The 18,605-nt window shown below is 41.1% G+C and overlaps 1 long non-coding RNA gene across 1 annotated transcript in view; it reads right to left on the reverse strand.

The window, feature by feature from the left end:
• Positions 1-18,605, reverse strand: part of LOC102178917 — a 543,725-nt gene that overhangs the window by 267,597 nt on the left and 257,523 nt on the right. Inside the window, exon 5 of the long non-coding RNA XR_001918944.1 lies at positions 9,171-9,263. This is a non-coding gene — a long non-coding RNA (uncharacterized LOC102178917). The remainder of the gene's footprint in view (positions 1-9,170; positions 9,264-18,605) is intronic.

Consider the following 18,605-nt stretch of genomic DNA (forward strand, 5'->3'; position numbering starts at 1 on the left):
ATAAGTGACTTCAAAATAACTTCCTGTGCAACTACTGAAGTCCTCCTGAAAGTCCTGAGAGAGTGTGGGGAGTGGCTGGCTTTTCCTTTTTGTGTAAAGTCCCATGGAAATTCTTTAGGGTCAGGTGCTCTCAGTCTGGCACAAATCAAATAGTGCTTTTACCTAGAATGTGCCCAAAATTGACTATGGAAAGTCTTAGATTATCCATACCCTTTAATGCAATATTTTCACTTTCAGGGATTTATCCTAAAGAAACAGATATCTGCACAAAGAGTTATGAACAGGCGTGTTTGCTGCAGAATGAAATGAGGATAAAACATAGAGCAAGTTTAGTTTTGCCTGTTCCTATCACCCTATTCCACTTAACCCTTCCAATAGGCCAGACCATGTTTCTCTACCTTGAAACCTTCTTCAGTGTCACTTCCTCCCAAGCATTTGCATGGAGAACCAGCCAAAAATTTCCAAGTCCTGGGCTTTTCTCCATCAAAATATGTCTCCTACCCCCTTAGGTTCATGCCCTCTGCAGTCTGCCCAGGCCAGAAAATTAGGTACATTTTTCTTTCTGAGATGTTAATGGATTTATATTACCTTCTAGAAGCAACATGTTGTATTTTAAAATGAGATCCTCCTGAAGACAATGCTGTCAACGCAAAGTGGGATTATAATGGGAATTTCAGTCTCCAAATAAACCCAGTAGTTTGTATGATTTAAAAGTCCTTTTCAAATACATTTTCAGGACATGTACATGTGTATATGTGTCTTACTCATTTTGCTTTATTATGAAAAGGCATTCATGTTTATTATATTAATAGAGAATGTGGGAAACAAGAAAAAGTAAAAGGAAGATGAAAATCATCAATATTCCCTACCACACAGAAATGACATTTTTAACATTCTATTGTGCTTCTTCCCAGTCATAGTCATATGCACTAATTTATCTTCTGGAGGCATGATTACAGCATATGTACAATTTTTGCATTCTTTTTTTCACTTTGCTATTTATTTGACAATTGTCAAAATAGCTTTATTCCAAAGACATCGTCAATGGGGCCATGCTACATGCTAGGTCACTTCAGTTGTGTCCAGCTCTTTGTGACCATATGGACTGTAGCCTGCCAGGCTCCTCTGTCCATGGGATTTTCCAGGTAAGAATACTGGAGTGGGTTGCCATGTCTTCTCTAGGGAATCTTCCCAACCCAGGGATTGAACCCATGTCTCTTATGTCTCCTGTATTGGCAGGTGGGTTCTTTACCTCTAGCACCACCTGGGAAGCCATACTTCACAGTAATTCACCCTTTTCTTCAGTCATTATTTTTCCTGCCAAGAATACTTTAAACATGTGGCTATTCTTTCTGGACTTCTTATCTATTACAACCACATTACCATATTTAACTGGTAAGTCAATTTCCCAAGATGAAAGCACTCAAATTCAGTTCTGGAACAGGAAAGGACTGAAATGAGTTAAAGCAACATGGATGCAGCCCATGCAGGACACTGGCAGGAAGTCAAGGTCACAGTCTGTCATCGGGGTGAGAGCCTCCAATGGCCACAGCAAAATATCTTCTTTTTTTCCCTCACCCCTCTCATCACTCAACTCAGCCATACCCACTTCCTTGTCTCCCATTTTAAAGGTGCAGGAAGACTTGGAGACTCATAGTTGCCTGTGATCTGGGTAGCACATTCACATTACTACCTGGGCTGTTTTTTTCCTAGTGTTGCCCCTGACCAAGTGACAAATGCTATGTAATCCTACTTGGTAACTGATAGTCATTCTTATTACAGCTTCAGATTAAATAGAAAAAGTACAGCCATTTTTTTTTTTTAAGGAAACAAGGTGGGGAAATCTAGCTTTGTTTTGAGTCAGACCAATTAGGCATGTTTTTCAAATAAGGTTCAAAGAGGACATTAAAAGAAGAAAGGGATAGAAAGGGTGTGGAGAATTTTTTAGACCACAGTTGATTTGAGTGTTTTATTTGTAAATAGCATGTTATTTTACTAATGGAGTTGAATTACATTTAACCACTCTATAAACGTTGGTTTGTATTCCATTTAAACATGTTATAAAGAACTTTTAGCTATTTTTGAGCAAGCAAGACTGCCCTGCCTATTAATAAACACTTAGGTGGAGTATCAGATTTCCAATAACTAACAATATGATTATCTACCCAGCGACTTGGAAAGAACTATATTCACATTGTCTTATGATTGGCAAGTTTGCTGCCTTTGACATGGAATACTAAGCACATAGCATGCTGAAACACTGGGGGAAGGGGCTCCTTTTCTCTACCAGTAGCTGCTAACCTGCCTGGCAACACGTGGGGTGCCCTGAACTGCCTTGTGAAACAGAACCTGCTTCTCAAAGGGGATGCAGGGAAATGGGGACATGGGATTCACCAGAAGTCAGAGCTTTTTCTGAAGTCTTGGCAGTTATGTGACTGTTGTCATTATTCTTATTGATTGCCACACCAGATCTGTTCAGCCTTGTAATAAAAACAGATAAAGGGGGTGACCAAATCAGAATAAAAATGAAGAGGGAGCCTAAATGGTTGAGAATATGCATTATTATCCTCATAAATGACCTGACAGATACATAGCCCAATAGAATGAAATGAATGGTATGTTTCTTTTTACCATTGTCTTACATCAGGAAAAGTCTGAAGTGGTATAGAATCTCCATTTTTTAAACAAATAATCACCAATCTATTCTATGTTTAACAGACATCATGATTTATTTTTTCATGTTCTGTATTCCTCCATGAAGAGATACCTGTTAGAAATGTTACCATACATATACCCGCTAAAAGTATTATTCTTGTGCTTTCATTAATCATCTTATAGTGCTCTCGGAATGGAACTCATACATATTAGGGAACTTACTTATTGTGAAGTTCTTACCAAAATCTATAACTTGAACTCGATATGAGGAAAACACAGCCTCAAATTGATGGACTTTTTACAAAATAACTGAATGATATTCTTCAAAAGTCAGGAAAAATAAAGACTGAGAAACTGTCCCAGATTGGAGACTAAGAAATCAGGAAAACTAAATATAATGTGTAAACCTGGACTGGATCCTAGATCAGAAAAAGAATACTAGTGGTACAATTAGAAAAGTTTTTGTAAGTTCTATAGATTAGTTAAGAGTATCCTATGTTAGTTTCCTGGTTTCAATCATTAAACTAAGATTACATTAAGATGTTAACATTAGGGGAAGTGAGGTGAAGGGTATATCGAAATTCTTTGTACTATATTGCTACATATTTTGTAAGTTCAGAATCCTTTCAAAGGAACAGTTAATTTTTTTAATTAAAAATAAATCTGAAAATCTAGGTAATTGGATTTCAGTGCACATCTGCAAGGAGTTGATGCATTTCTGAGAAAAAGAAAATGGAGATTTCAAGTTGCTTGCATTTACTGAAGATCAGTGAATAGCTTGAGCATCCTGGCATTTTAATTAAAGAGAGAATGAGACCCACGAAGGCAGAAAGACACACAGTGAAAGGCATCCTACAATGGTGGTCGGCATTGACAAAGCATTTCAGGACTTCCTCTTGGAGTCATACCAAGGAGGTGATCCCTGGCCTTGTCACAGCCATGTCTGTGCTGCAGAATCAAAGGCAGGCTTTTCTCTGATTGGTTGGGTCAGGCTGCTAATGAGGCAAAGGTTGTGGGTTGGATCCGCTCTCAGGGCCTGTGAGTGTCACTCTGCCTCCTGACATTTCTCTGATCACAGAGAGCCAGGTGTGACAGCTCTACGGCACCAGCACAAGGCTGGCTCTGCTGTGGAGAAATAATGAAGACCCACATCCTCCCTAAGGTCACCTTTAAACATAATAGGCATACTTGAATAGAATCCCTGTCATCTAAATGTTTCTAAAAATAACTGCATCAGGAAAGGGATCCCTTATTAGATTCACTTTCCCATATTTAACCTATAATTAGGAGACCTGGAAGGGTGAAGCTGATTGGCCTCCAATGCAATTCATAGACACAGAGAAATTCTTGAAAGCCACATTACCTCCTTAGCAGAAGCATGAGCTAGCTTTAAAGGCATGAGCTCTGATTCAATATCACTTAGGCAGCCACCAAAGAACATAAAGAATGAGGCTGGCTGACCTTGTTCCTGATGGACATTTTTGGTTTTCATGTTCCAAAAATTATTAAGAAGGGGCTTCTATCAACATGACTTTTCCTGAGTCTCTTGTGTTTACGAGGAGAACTTTCCTGATGTACTCACAATTTCAAACTGGAAGGTAAGCATGAAGATGGGAAAGTCTTTGTTTCAAGTACCAGTATGTTTTAGAGACAAAAGCAGCTAAGAAATTAGAACAGATTTAAGCATATGAATTGATCTCATTATCATGAGTAAATACAGTAATTAGAAAGAAAATTTACTTGTGTGGTAATTTTTAAGTTAAAAAAAAATCATTTAGTGGGCTTTAGTCTCTTCTACCTACAGTTAGAAGAGCTGAATCTATACTAAGTGAAGTTATCCCTTTGAAATTCTTTTTTAATTTTTTATTGGAGTATAGTTGCTTCCCAGGGTCTTCCGTGCTGGCTCAACAGGTAAAGAATCCACCTTCAGTGCAAGAGACACAGGTTCGATTCCTGGGGTAGGAAGATCCCCTGGCGGAGGAAATGGCAACCCACTCCAGTATTTTTGCCTGGAGAATCTCATGGACTGAAGAGCCTGGTGGGCTACAGTCCATGGGTTTGCACAGAGTTGGACACCACTGATGTGACTTAGCACACACGCAGATATAGTTGCTTTCCAGGTGGCACTAGTAGTAAGAAACTTGCCCGACAATGCAGGACACATAAGAGACATGGGTTTGATCCCCTGGAGGAGAGCATGGCAACCCACTTCAGTATTCTTGCCTGGAAAATCCCATGGACAGAGGAGCCTGATGGGCTATAGTCCTAGGGTGGCAAAGAGTCGGACAAGACTGAACAAACACATCCACATTCATAGTTAATTTACAGTCTTGTGTTAGTTTCAGTTTGTAAACATAAAATGGCTGGGTGACAGGGAAGTGCCTTTGAATGGCAGCGTTCCCCACTCCAGTGCTTTCTCCAGTAATAGGTGGATCTTCAGGTCCTCCCAGCATTTACTGGACAGGACGAGGTTTGGAAATGAGCAACACATACCCGCCCCCCAAAATCTTTTAAATCTCTCTTGCTGCTGCTGCTAAGTCACTTCAGTCATGTCCAACTCTGTGCAACCCCATAGACAGCCTCCCAGCAGGCTCCTCCGTCCCTGGGATTCTCCGGGCAAGAACACTGGAGTGGGCTGCCATTTCCTTCTCCAATGCATGAAAGCGAAAAGTGAAAGTGAAGTCGCTCAGTCGTGTCCGACTCTTAGTGACCCCATGGACTGCAGCCCACCAGGCTCCTCCGTCCATGGGATTTTCCAGGCAAGATTACCAGAGTGGGGTGCCATTGCCTCTCCTAATATCAGCGTACTCAATAGATGGCAGGAAAATGAGCTGTTTCCCTAGGTTGAGACTTGTCCAAAGTGCCTCATGATAACAGAAATAAAATGAAAACTAGGAACGTATTCTCCATCTAAAATTTGTGAAACCATAGTCCACCTGGGCTGAGTAGAGCTGAAGACAGCTACAGAAATCAATGGTAGCAAAACCAACACCTGTGGAATAGAAGGGAGATAAAATCCCTCAAGACTCTGGAACCACTTGGTCGTAAATATTCTTAAACCAAGGCTTATAAGACAAAGACGCCAGCCCATATTATACTAAAATGGTTGTCATTTTTAAATGAAGCGATTCACATTCGGCCATTCCCTCTTGATTTGTTTTCCCACAGGCAGACCTGAATAGGCATATCCCTGTGTTCCTTTTTTATAGATTTTTACTGTCCCAAGAATAGACTAATTTCACATTTCTATTGCCTGGGTCCTTTACCAGTACACCAAACATAGGGAAAAATAGTCCAAATTATATTCCTCTCTGGAAATAGTTATAAAAGTTTATGTCACTCCACATATACATTCTGCTAGGAGAGCTGGGAGAAAAAATTACCTACAACAAATTGGTCCATGAAATAAGATACAACATTGTCCCAGAGAAAACCAGAGAATATGTTAAAGAAAAAAAGCTTGTATGACACTTGCTAAAGAATGGTATGGGCAACTTTATACAGGACCATGGCAGTAGGTGTGGGGATCACTGCAGTGGGATTTTGCAGGAGGAGAGAGTGATCTGGCTCAAGTCAGAACACAACAGGAAGTAGGGGTTTTACAGCCAAGGAGTGAGGTGGGAGTGGTGGTCAGTAAATGGAAAATTACTATGAGGGAGGGCAATTATTGCTAAACTAGCCTACCAGGACTCTTGCTCAAGGCAAGCCATAGTGATCAGATGTCACCTGGGGGATGGTGGGGGTGAGGAACCCAATCAGATATCAAGGATGATCAGATATCGGGGATGGGGTATTCTGGCTAAATCAACTTAGCAGGACTCTTGCTAAAATCAGGCAATGTAAAGACAAACACAGAAGCCCCAAAGTTGAGGCTTAGTTAGGGAGAAGATTCAGAGGAGGCTGACTGAAGTTTGGTCAAGGAGAGACTCTTTGTCAATAATGGGAAGTTACCTCCTAATGAGGACCCAGCTTCCAGTACTACAGGGTGAGCCATGAGGACACAGGAGTCATGACTGCTCTTGGAAAGACAGTAAAAAGCAGTGAGGACCCCTATTCAGGGCTGAACAAACCCCTCCAAATAACTCGCTCAACCTCTTTTCTGCCCATGCTTGCATTGGGAAATCATGAAGAATTTCTTTTCATAGTTTATTCTGCACATTTTCACACATTATCTCATTCAAAATAAATCATTTTACAAGTGAGATAGTTGACACTCAGAAGCCAAGGTGAGACTCAAGAGGCCAGGGTGGAGACATGCCCCAGCTTGCAGAGCTGTTCCTCCTCTCCCCATCTCCCGCGGGAGGAGTCTGTTTCCGACCGGCATCCTCATGACGACAGGCCTGCACCCTCTGTGCATGCAGGCGCCTTAGATCACCTCTCTTTTTCTCTCAAAATTCACAGAATGAACATTTGGCCAAAGGGCCCCTATCAATCCTACCAAAATATCACCTCAAACTGAATGCAAAGCATCCACAGCTTCCTAAATGATCCTCTTAACAATTATAATGGCCCTGCTGGAGACAGAAGTAGTTTTGCAATCTTACTTTTAACCATGGTGACCTATCACCTAAAAGTTCACGTTCAGACATGAGCACATGCCAGGGGCCAGCATGAGGAACTCCGCCCATGGCAAAGGTCATGAGGAAGGAGGCTTGGCATACGCAAAGGCGTGATCAAGCCTCAGGAAACCCCCTGTTCCCGAGCATCTACCCCAAAACCAGTCTGTTTTATGCTCTCCCCCATAACCGTTTCTCTCAGAGGCGTAAACGTGCAGCTCCAAGGCAATAAAAATTCCTGGGCGTGACAAGAGTGTTTCAGCTTAGGGACTCCTCTGAAGGTTATCTAGCCCGCCTGTATAGGTTCATCCGGCCACATGTGATTGTTTACAGCCTCCCAACCTGAGAGGCACGAGATGTTTTAGACCTACTAAAGGTAAATTCTTGTGGGGAGTTAGAAATTATTAGTATAGTGGGTTGGTTAGGAATTATATTGGTGAAGGGTTTTTCATTTGTTGTGTCAATAATTGCTGCTAATTCCCTGCTCTGGGTGGGACAAGGATGTCTCAGGTCAAACCTCTCTGCTGACAGACTAGCTTGTGTGACAGGATTATCCATACTGCTGCCACTACGCACATGATTGTTTACTATCTCTTAACCATAAACAGCACAGAGAGCTTTGGAGTATTTTGAGAGTCTTAATTAGCATAGGGCTTTTTCTTCTTGTTGAGTCAATGATTGCCGCCAGGCCTCCATATCCTTAGACACTTGGGAATATATTAATCAATGTATTTGGAATATAGAAAAGGAAATACAGTAGTTTTTAAGGTTAGCAATATTAGACTTTTTGAGTTAATGAATTTTCTCTTTTGTAATAGATCACTGTATTTTGTTATACATCACTGCGTCCTTGCTATGTAAAAATGTAACTTTATCACTATCTTGAGACTAAATAGATCTTAAGGGGAACATTGGTGAAAGGATTTTCATTTGTTGGGCTGACGTTTGCTGCTAAATCTCCATATTCCCTGCCCTTATAATGAATATAACTAGCATATAGGAGACATAAGTATTAACCTTTAAGCATATAGGAGAAATAAGTATTAACCTTTAAGATTAATCATGTTAACCTTGGGTTAAATGAATTCCTTTCTTGATTGTAACTCACTACACCCTCACCCTATAGGAATGTAACTTTATTTGGAGGGTGGTGCCTGGTTTAAGAAAAAACACCCTTGGAAAAAATAAGTTTTTTGGTTATCAGAAAGAAAGGATCATAAAACGTCAGCAGGTCTCACTCATGGCTAGAAGATGATGTAATATCCCTAAGACCTTTTTTTTAAATACATTTATGTGAAGCACCTGATTTTGATAAAGGTCAGGACTGCTGACCCCCGCGTGACTCTGTATTCATCCCTATGTGTAACAAAAGGTATATAAGCAAACCCAAAAATAAAGAAATCGGATCAGTTTCCAGAAAGACTGATTCCCCCATGTCGTTTCCTTCTTGCTCCTCGTTTTTCTGGCTGAATTCCCATCTGGAGCATGGATGCTATTCCACGTAATCCAAGTTATTCAGCCTCTTTTTCTCCACTAATCTTCCTACTACACTATCCATTTCTAATCTCTCTCTATATCTGTAATTAAATATGTATTTTTTCCAAGGACGCCGACTCCGTCCCCACCTTCGAATCACGCTGGATCCACCGGGGCTGGACCCCGGCAAGCACATGCATTACATTCAAGCTTTGAGAAATCTCAAGAAGCATCAGGACTCCCTGATCAAGTTTTAGTCCAAGTGGAAAAACTCCACAACATTCAAAACTCCGAGAACCACTACAGTCCATCTGAGATTGGTTAAATCCGTGGATGCAGAACCCGCGGTTACAGAGGGACAGCCATACTTCAAAATGAAAACACCTGAACAAACAGCAGCTGAAAAAAGTTTATCTAAACTTTGTTTTAACAGAGCTTTCTGAGAATTCAGCTGCCAGAGATAGAGAGAGAGAGAAGACTTACCCTCAGCACCTAGAGAATGTGAGAATCCGCTGCCACAAATCCCCATCGAGGGACCTTCCAGCCAGGCAGGAGAGTGACCATTTGCACCAGCACCTGGATGAGAATTGTGAAAATATGTCACAAACCTTATCAGAACCTCCCACACTTTCCCACAGAAGCTCTGACCACCAACATGCCCTTATTATGCTGATAGCATATAAACCTTTACCCATGGCTGTTCAAAGAGATTCTCTTTATAGAATGCTGCTGCATGAGTGTGCAATAACATTTTCTCCTGTTACTCTGAAGAAAACTCCAGATTGTCAATTAATTCACAGGCCCCAACCACCACCATTCAGACCTCACTTGGTCAAGGATAAGTTTTCCTGCCAGGTCTCCAAAATCAACAAGCCACTGAAATGACCCTGCTCCCCCTCACCTCCAGGATTCCTGCCATGAGAGAATAAACCCCAGTTTGTTTAAGCCACTATTGGTTGGATTTTCTGCAACTTGAAGCAGAAAGAAGAGCCAGTAGTTCACCCTGTTCATTCTTTTTGAGCCAAGACACAAGTGCCCACTCTCCATTCCCCAAAATGATGGGAAAACTCATAGTTCAGACTTGGACCCCAGAACAATCACAAAAGAAGGTGGAACCTTGTCTGGCCAGATCTATGTTCCAACTTCTATATATTGCCAATGTAGATCAGCTTCCCACACTTTTTCTGTGCACTGCTGCTGCTGCTAAGTCACTTCAGTCGTGTCCGACTCTGTGCGACCCCATAGAAGGCAGCCCACCAGGCTCCCCCATCCCCGGGATTCTCCAGGCAAGAACACTGGAGTGGGTTGCCATTTCCTTCTCCAATGCATGAAAGTGAAAAGTCAAAGTGAAGTCACTCAGCCGTGTCCGACTCCTAGAGACCCCATGGACTGCAGCCCACCAGGCTCCTCCATCCATGGGATTTTCCAGGCAAGAGTACCGGAGCGGGGTGCCATTGCCTTCTCCACAACCTATATCAACTCTGGATCAATCTGGTAAAATGAATAAGGCATTTTTAAAACACTGCCATGGCTTTCAAAAACCCCTTTATTGTTCAGAAAATGTTTAGTTTGGGGAAAAAAGCAACTATGTGTTTTCATAATTAAGTGACACTCTTTTCCCTGAAGTCCTCAGTTTGCTGAGGGACATTTGGAGCTGGGTGATGAACGGTAGACAGAGAAATGCTGAAAAGGCAGATCACCCAGAAAAGTTTCTCTAGAGGATCCCCCAGCCAAAGTCCTCCCCACATCTGCGGCATTTTTCAGTGTCTGGGGTTTCTAGTGGTCCAGCCTATGACTCTTTGCAGCAAGTGTCAGTCACAGAGACACACAACGTGGCACCCACCGGCAGCCATTCCCTAACTTTTCGGGTCCCCGCATATCCTCCCTTCTCCGTGGAGAAATTAGAGTCCTTGAACTGAATGTGTGTTTCTTCCAGAGTTAGCAGTAGGGGAGGAGGCAGAGGTGGGAGTGAGCTGAGTTCTAGGCAAGCGGGCTGAAAGAAGCAGGATGGAAGGATGGGAAGTAATGAGCGCCACACCCAGACCTGTGTCCCAGTGGGAAACATTCAGAAACTTTGAGAAACTGAACGGGAACTTGACTACAAAGCCCAAACCTTTAAATTAACCTGGCAGTTGGCAAGACTCTAATAGAATATTTTCACATTTTAAAAGCTCCATGAAAACTATTTGAATCTCAGTATCTTCATTCACAAAATAAAAGTATGGGAATAAGTGGGTCCTGAGATTTTCGAGGCTCTGAGACCTTATAATTGTATAATTGTCTTCATGAGAGGATTTTGGCCATAGCTTTTTCAAGTTAAATCCATATCTCTTTCAACAGCCTGAAGAAAGAAAGCTCATGAGCTTGAAAAAGAAATTCTCATATTACCGCCCCCCTCCTCCAATGGAATAGCTAGTGCATTTACTTCCAGCCAACAATTGAATCTCATAAATTAGCAGGTTCGGTAAATCTTTCTGTAAATTTTTTTAAAAAACACCCACCATGTATCAGAGACACGGGCTGCATTCAGGATTCAAAGAAAGATAAGATACAGCATCTGCTTTCCTTGCTTAGCTTACACCAACAATTTTTCAAATATTTGTTCCAAATATTATTGATTAAATTAATGAAAAATTATTGTGACCCTGTAATAATTATTCTAAGGGGAAGAATCTTCCTTTTCGTTAGCACCACCTGACGTTGTTAACATAAAAGAGAATTTTCTTATTCCTCTGGCTATTTTCGGCCTAGCACCCAATAGCCCATAATGAGGGTGTGGACTGCTGTTGGATGAACAGCAGAGCAGGGCATTCCTACCCATTCTGAATGCTTTCTTGCACAAACATGAGTAAATATGTTATGAAGGGTTAGGTATTTCTTTGTTGAAGGGTTCAGGTAATTTTTCCAAAAGCTGACAGAGGAGAGAAATGAGGGTGAAGGATGGGATCAATTACTATGCCAGTGAGCACTCTACTCTCTCCAATCTCAAAAGGAAGAGGCTCTTAAAGGTGCCCCACATGGATGGTCCAGTTTCTTCTCTTATTCTATTCTTCTTTCTGTCTCCCCCTTTAAGTTTCATCCTCACCTATGACCTAACATCACAGTCTCCTTCCTTATCTCAGGATATCCCAAATCCTCTAGCAAATAATTATTTGTTAGAATTACTGACTCTAGTCAGTTTGTTAGAAACTCGAGTCAATTTGTTAGAAACCGACTCTAGCCAGTTTCTGCTTCTAGGAAATGTCACAATTTTAGGCACCTAGTACATAGCAAAGCTTTCTCCTAGACACAATTTCTGTTGGTACTGAAAAGAGGGTTCCCTAGCCCCACTTAGGAAATGAGGAGCTCACAATCCTTGGATTTAGGTTGATGGTGAAAGGAGAGAAACAGTAGAGCTTTCTCTCGGGATTGAGGTGACTTTTATTCAAATATAGCAGCAATGCCCCCATCCTGAAAAGAAACATAAGTGGACTAACTTCCCCTTCCACTGCCCATGTGTACTTGTCCTAGTAGTATTACTTTAAGAGTGAGGGTTTACATTTATCCATCAGGCTGAGAATAAAGAGATATGCAAGCAGATATTGATAAACACACAGAAAAAGGAGTGACTCCATTTAATGAGCGTGACAAAGGCTTCACAATGTGATATTTAACTTCGCATATGAAGGCAGTTCACCAGGCACAGAGGTGGTATAAGGATGGAAATTCTGAGGTCATATTTTAGGCAAGGGGAAAATATGAGCAGGGCACAGAGGCATGAATATGTCTGGTGTGTTAAAGACATTATTAAAAGGTAGTCATTCTAAGAGTATTTTGGGAATCGTAGACCTGTAGCTTCCTTCCTAGTTGCTACTCAATGAAAAGACTTTTGAAGGCTCAAACAACTTTTGAGAAATAACAATGGGAGACTCTGAGATGGTCCCCAGCTAATTTCATAAACATGCTTCTGATGTTAAATGAAGCTGTCTAGAGGACAACGGAAGCAGAGTCAAATAGGGAAGAGCAAAGCCATGTGCACTGCTATTTGTACAGACTATGTCTCCAATAAAATATAAACTTCAGTTCTATCTGTCATTCCATGGCTTCTTAAAGTGAGTAATTCAATCTGACCCTTATTTTCCACAAACCAATTTAAGCAAAAAAAAAAAAAAAACAAAAAAAAACCAGAAGTTACCATGGGGTTACTCCACAGGAAGCATGAGAGCCTGCAAGAATAAAGTAATTATAATAGAGCAGGATAGCATGATAGAAAAGATCACTAATCAAGAAGAAAGACTGTGAAAAGTGCCAACAGAAAGGTATAATCCAAGAAATGAGAGGTGATGTCTAAATAGAGGCATCAGTGAAGGCTTCCTGAGGGAAACGGTAAGCTAGGTCATGAAGACCGGGTAGGAGTTTGACAGGTAAACATGTAGAAGGAAGGCAGTTCAAGGAGGAGCAGCATGAGGTGGGAAAACCATAGCATGTGTAGAGTGTCCAGTGAAACTTCTGGAGATGATGAAAATATCCCATGTTTACACCGCCCAGTACAATAGTTACAAGTTACATGGGGCTACTGGGCACTTTAAATTTAGTTAGTGCAACTGAGGAACTGAATTTGTCATTTAATATAATTTTAATTAACTTAACTAGCCACTGTGGAAATAAACAAAGACCAACCAAATGAGAACAGGCTAAGTCTTTACACAGAGTTCACTCTAACAAGGGAGTCAGACACTGTCAGTCTACACTCTGCATTTTATAGAGGCTCAAAGGCAGGCAGGGGAGCAGGAGAGCTTTACGGTGGAAAAAAGGGAAGGAAGGCCTCAGGTGCGCCCTGACTGAAGGCTGTCAGCCTGGGGAAGGTTCAGGCATTAAGAAGTGGTGCAACCTATGTGGTTGGTTAGGGGTACACAGTTGGCTTTCTCTGATTTGTCCTATGCTGGAAATGGAGACAAAAAAGAGAGAAACTGTCAGTTATGAGTCAAGTCCTGGTTTGGGGGCACTACTGTTGCAGGGGTTACTGTTCAGCTTCCTGGAGTGTTGCTGGAGATGGAGATCCAACTTTCTATAGCTCTGACATATAGACAACCAGCTGGTTACAGCAGATCATGGGCTGGTGTTCTGGGTTATCTGCTGCAGATGGTGTGTCAGAGTTCTATTTTCATATGTGGTCTTCACATCTGTATATGCGTTCTCTCACCACTAAAGGCTAGTGGCTGCAGCGTCAGATGGTGCAGTCCTGTAGCAACAAGAGATTGGCTTTGGTGGAATATAGGATGTTTTTCCAGAAATGGTAGAACATAAGGCTGAGAAGAGAGAGAGAGAAGACCAGAATGTGGAAACCAGGGTGCCAGTCTAAAGAATTTGTTTTGTTACATCAATAAAGTATCATGGGAAATTTAACAGCAGGAAGCTACATGATCACAGCTTTGTTTTATATGGATTAATCTAATTTTAACATGTAAAATGGAACTGAAAAAGAAGTTGCTGGAAATAGGTCAACATACTTTCATAGTCCAAGCAAGAGGAAGTGAGGCTGCAGGATGCTAGAAACGTGAATGAAAAGAAGTGAGCAGGGGCAAAAACAATTTGGATGCACTACCCAGAGTTCTCGAAATCTGATTGGATATGATGAATTAAAACACAAGAAGCTTCCCAGTGACTTTTGATTCCAGAGTAGGTAGAAGATCATAGATCTTTTAAGGACTAAGAAAGTAAAGAAATAGCAAGGTTGGAGAATAGTGCAAAGAGAGGGAAAATGATGAGTTTGGGTTTCAGACTAGTCAGCCTCAAAAGACTGAAAACAAATAAAAATTAGGAAAAATAAATCAGAAGAAACCAAAAGAAAATATACATTCAAACAAGAGAAAGAACCCCTGAAAGATTAATAAATAGATATGCCCATCAAAAATTACATTATTTAATGGGGAAGATCCCCTAGAGAAGGAAATGGCATTCCAATATTCTTCCCTGGGAAATGCCATGGACAGAAAAGCCTGGTGGGCTACAGTCCATGGGGTTGCAAAAGAGTTGGATATGACTTAGTGAATTAACAACAAACAACAACATTCAATAAACAATTATGTTCAGTTCAGTCACTCAGTCATGTCTGACTCTGCGACCTCACGGACTGCAGCACACCAGGCCTCCCTGTCCATCACCAAATCCCGGAGCTTACTCAAACTCATGTCCATTGAGTCAGTGATGCCATCCAACCATCTCATCCTCTGTCATCCCCTTCTCCTGCCTTCAATCTTTCCCAGCATCAGGGTCTTTTCAAATGAGTCAGCTCTTCACATCAGGCGGCCAAAGTACTGGAGTTTCAGCTTCAGCATCAGTCCTTCCAATGAATATTCAGGACTGATTTCCTTTAGGATGCACTGGTTGGATCTCCTTGCAGTCCAAAGGACTCTCAAGAGTCTTCTCCAGCATCACAGTTCAAAAGCATCAATTCTTCAGCTCAGCTTTCTTTCTAGTCCAACTCTCACATCCATACATGACCACTGGAAAAACCATAGCCTTGACTAGACGGACCTTTGTTGGCAATTATGTATTCTACTTCAATCCACAGATTATGCTTAAGACACAGTTTTCAGATGGTCTCAATTAAATTAAGAGTCTGTTCAACATAAACAGTAATATCGGGAATTGTTTTGTTTTGTTTTGTTTTCAGATAAAAGACCTGATTTGGCTCTCTGTTCTGCTTAAGTTTTCTTAGTTGATTAAAATAAACAAATCTAAACAAATGTTCTTAGTAACATGCTCTGCTACTAATTAATACAATCTTTGTAAGAGGACTCCCACACTTTTCAAGAGATTGTAATCAAGGAAATACTGGTTTCACGGAAGAGACTGAGTGTTCATCAAGGCTTTGGTGTCAACTAGTATCTCCTCTTCCTGGTTAATCAGTTTCTTTTGGTTTATAGAAACATTTTTAAAATTTTTCATCCCATTGTATCACTTTTCTTGGTGCTTCTGTGACAAAGGTAATTCTAATTCAAGCACACCAGCTCCCTGAGTAGGTGATACTCAACAACCAGGACCCTTCCTACTAGCCAGTTTCCTACAGCTGTCATCTTTCCAACCTCTCACATGGAAACTGGTCAGTGAGGGGTCAGCTAGTTCAAAGGCAGTTGACAAGCCTGACAAAGATGCCCTCCTCCCAAATGACCACCACCATGTGAGATCTCAGAAGCCAGAGAGTCTTCTTCAGTTCAATGCCACCTTTGATGTCCCTCATAAAAAGGGGTCGTCCCTCAAACCACTTTTGCTGAATGAATCACTAAAACAAAAAAAAAGTGGGGGGGAGTCTGAAAAGCAAGGTGAAAAACTTGACGTACGCTACATCCTCAAGGATCATTACATCCTTCATTTAAGTACTTGCTGAGTGCAAACTACAGGTCAGACAGCAGTAGCCCACTGCCTGATATACAGAGAGAAATACTATACAGACCCTGTTTTCCAAAAATATATTAAGTTAAAATCTTTCTTATCTGTGTTTTCATGTAAAGTTGACAACTTATCATGCTTAATTCCTATGCCATTTAATATGCAGCACTGTACTGCACTTATGCTCAAATTCTGTATTAAAAAAAAAAAAAAACAGTGTTGAAGGATATCACTGTCACTTTTCAGGAATGCCAGGTCCTTTCTGTTTGTCAGCTCTTTCACTTTAGTGGTTTAAACAAAAAGATGTGATTGAAAAGTAAAAACACAACTCAGCTATTTCATACTGAGGAAGTAAACGTGCTAAAGAACATTTTTTTCTAGTCTCATAACAAAATCCAAACAAGCTAAAAATCAAATGCAAGTTCTTTGTTTCAATAACCCCCCCTTAAAAAAGTGAATCTTTATAGACCAGACTATATAAGTTAACTAACATGAAACTTTCCAACTCAATTTATTCTTTAAAAAAATTTTCTGTTGGAGGATAGTTGCTTCACAATGTGCTAGTTTCCACTGTATAGTGAAGCGAATCAGCCACCTGTACATGTACATCCCCTCTTCCATGGATATTCCTCTCATTTAGCATAATTCTCTGTGTTAACCAGTCAGTTCTCATTAGTTATCTATTTTATAGATAGTACGGTATATATGCCAATCCCAATGTCCCAATCCATCCCACCTCCTTCCCCCACTGGTATCCACACATTTGTTCTCCTAACTTCATCTTACCTTAAATCAAGATTCTTTCCAAAATCAAACCAAAAAAAAAAAAAAAAACCTGGATATGTAATCCACTGTTTTCAAAAATACACAAAGGAAAGTAATTAAGATACACTGATGATAACAAATGCATAATAAAATTGCGGTCACTTATTTTCAGTTGCCTTTTCTTTTTACATCCTGAATATTTCACAGATAAAAAAGCAGTCATAAACAGGATTTGGTTTGAATCTGTGACTATACATTTTTAGAGCAATTTTACTTATCACTCATGTAATATATGCAAATCTGGAGTTGAATACAGCCTCAGGTGTTAAAAGTCTTATTCTCAGCCTTAAGGAAAGTATTAATGAACCACAGTTCTGATTCCCAAAGCCAAAGTAAAATATCTCACTGCCGTAGTGATCTAGAAACCAGTAGTTCTATTTGAGTATTTTCAAAATTCCAAAGGAGCCTGTAAAAATGGATATCATTCTGAAAGCAATGATCCAGCACCATCCTCAGTGGTAAATTTTTCTCCCTGGGATTTTTGCCAACCTGGAAAAAGATCAATACCACATTCAGATAGATTTATTTCCAATAGATAAATAACCCACATATGGGAAAGTCACCTAATGCTACACCGAGCTCTCAGACTCCTCCTCATCACTCCACTCCCTCAGATTGCATTTATTGGAAGCAGAACAAGACTCAAGGAAGTCTCAAAGCCGTTGCGTGCCCCTTCTGCACACTGCTCTGTCCTTCACAGTCTCTGCTTCCTTACAGTCCATTCATAAGAATAAATGCTTATCAAGCTTCCTAAAGAAACAGGTCAGCACTTTCAGGAAGCAGCATACCTGATGAGGCCAAGAACAGTGGACACTGGGCTCATTCTTATTTCAAAGAGACTATCTATCTGAAGGGTTCTGGCAAGCGTAATAATCCAACTCAGGCCAATGTAGTCAGAAAGGAGATTTCATCAAGACACACCACGGAGCTCACAGAATAGAATTAGGAAGATCATAAAACCAACCTGGAGGATATACACATGGAAAAGAAGCCCTCTTGCACAAGAAGGAGCCGTCATGAAAACAGTAACAAGGGGACTGGAGAAACAGCCCAGCACCCCCACCCTGAGACTGACTGGCCAGCTCACGTGGACCCTGATTCCTCTCAGCTGCATTAACTGTGAGCCCAAGCCAGGGTGGCTCTGATATCTGTACCAATCCCAGAAGAGAAGTACAGTGACAATATAAATACCCAGGACTTAAAATGAAAACTGACATAAGACCAGGCTCAGAACTGAAGCTGTCCAAGGCACAGAGAAGTCCAAGGCAAAATTAACAAAGGCTGATGATTCATAAACTTGCAGTAAAGGAACCCAGCTCTGTCCTTATCCTTGATTCAGTAGGGGTCCAGGGTTGTAGGTTCTATGGAAGTTAAAAGAGCAAATACTGAGAGGATGTCTGATTGGCAAGCATTCTGTTGAGGTGGGATTTTTGGAGGTAGGAGATTTTCTAACTGGTCTTCAGGTACATGTGACAGTCCCTCATTGGCTACAACGGGGAGGGTAGGGGGCAAATGTTCAATTTTGAGGACATTTCAAAAGAGAAAGAATTGTTCAATGTCAGGGGCAGTGGGATTTCTATTCTGCCCATTATGTAGAACAAGACAGGGTAGAAGGGATGGAGGGGTGCTTTTTTACAGCAATGGTCCTTGTGGCAAGCTGACTCTCAGGACAGGCATTTTCTCAAAGTTTAGGAGAGAAACTGGGTCAGGAACCAAGGGAGG

Source organism: Capra hircus, chromosome 12, assembly GCF_001704415.2.
Source record: "Capra hircus breed San Clemente chromosome 12, ASM170441v1, whole genome shotgun sequence".
NCBI lineage: Eukaryota > Metazoa > Chordata > Mammalia > Artiodactyla > Bovidae > Capra > Capra hircus.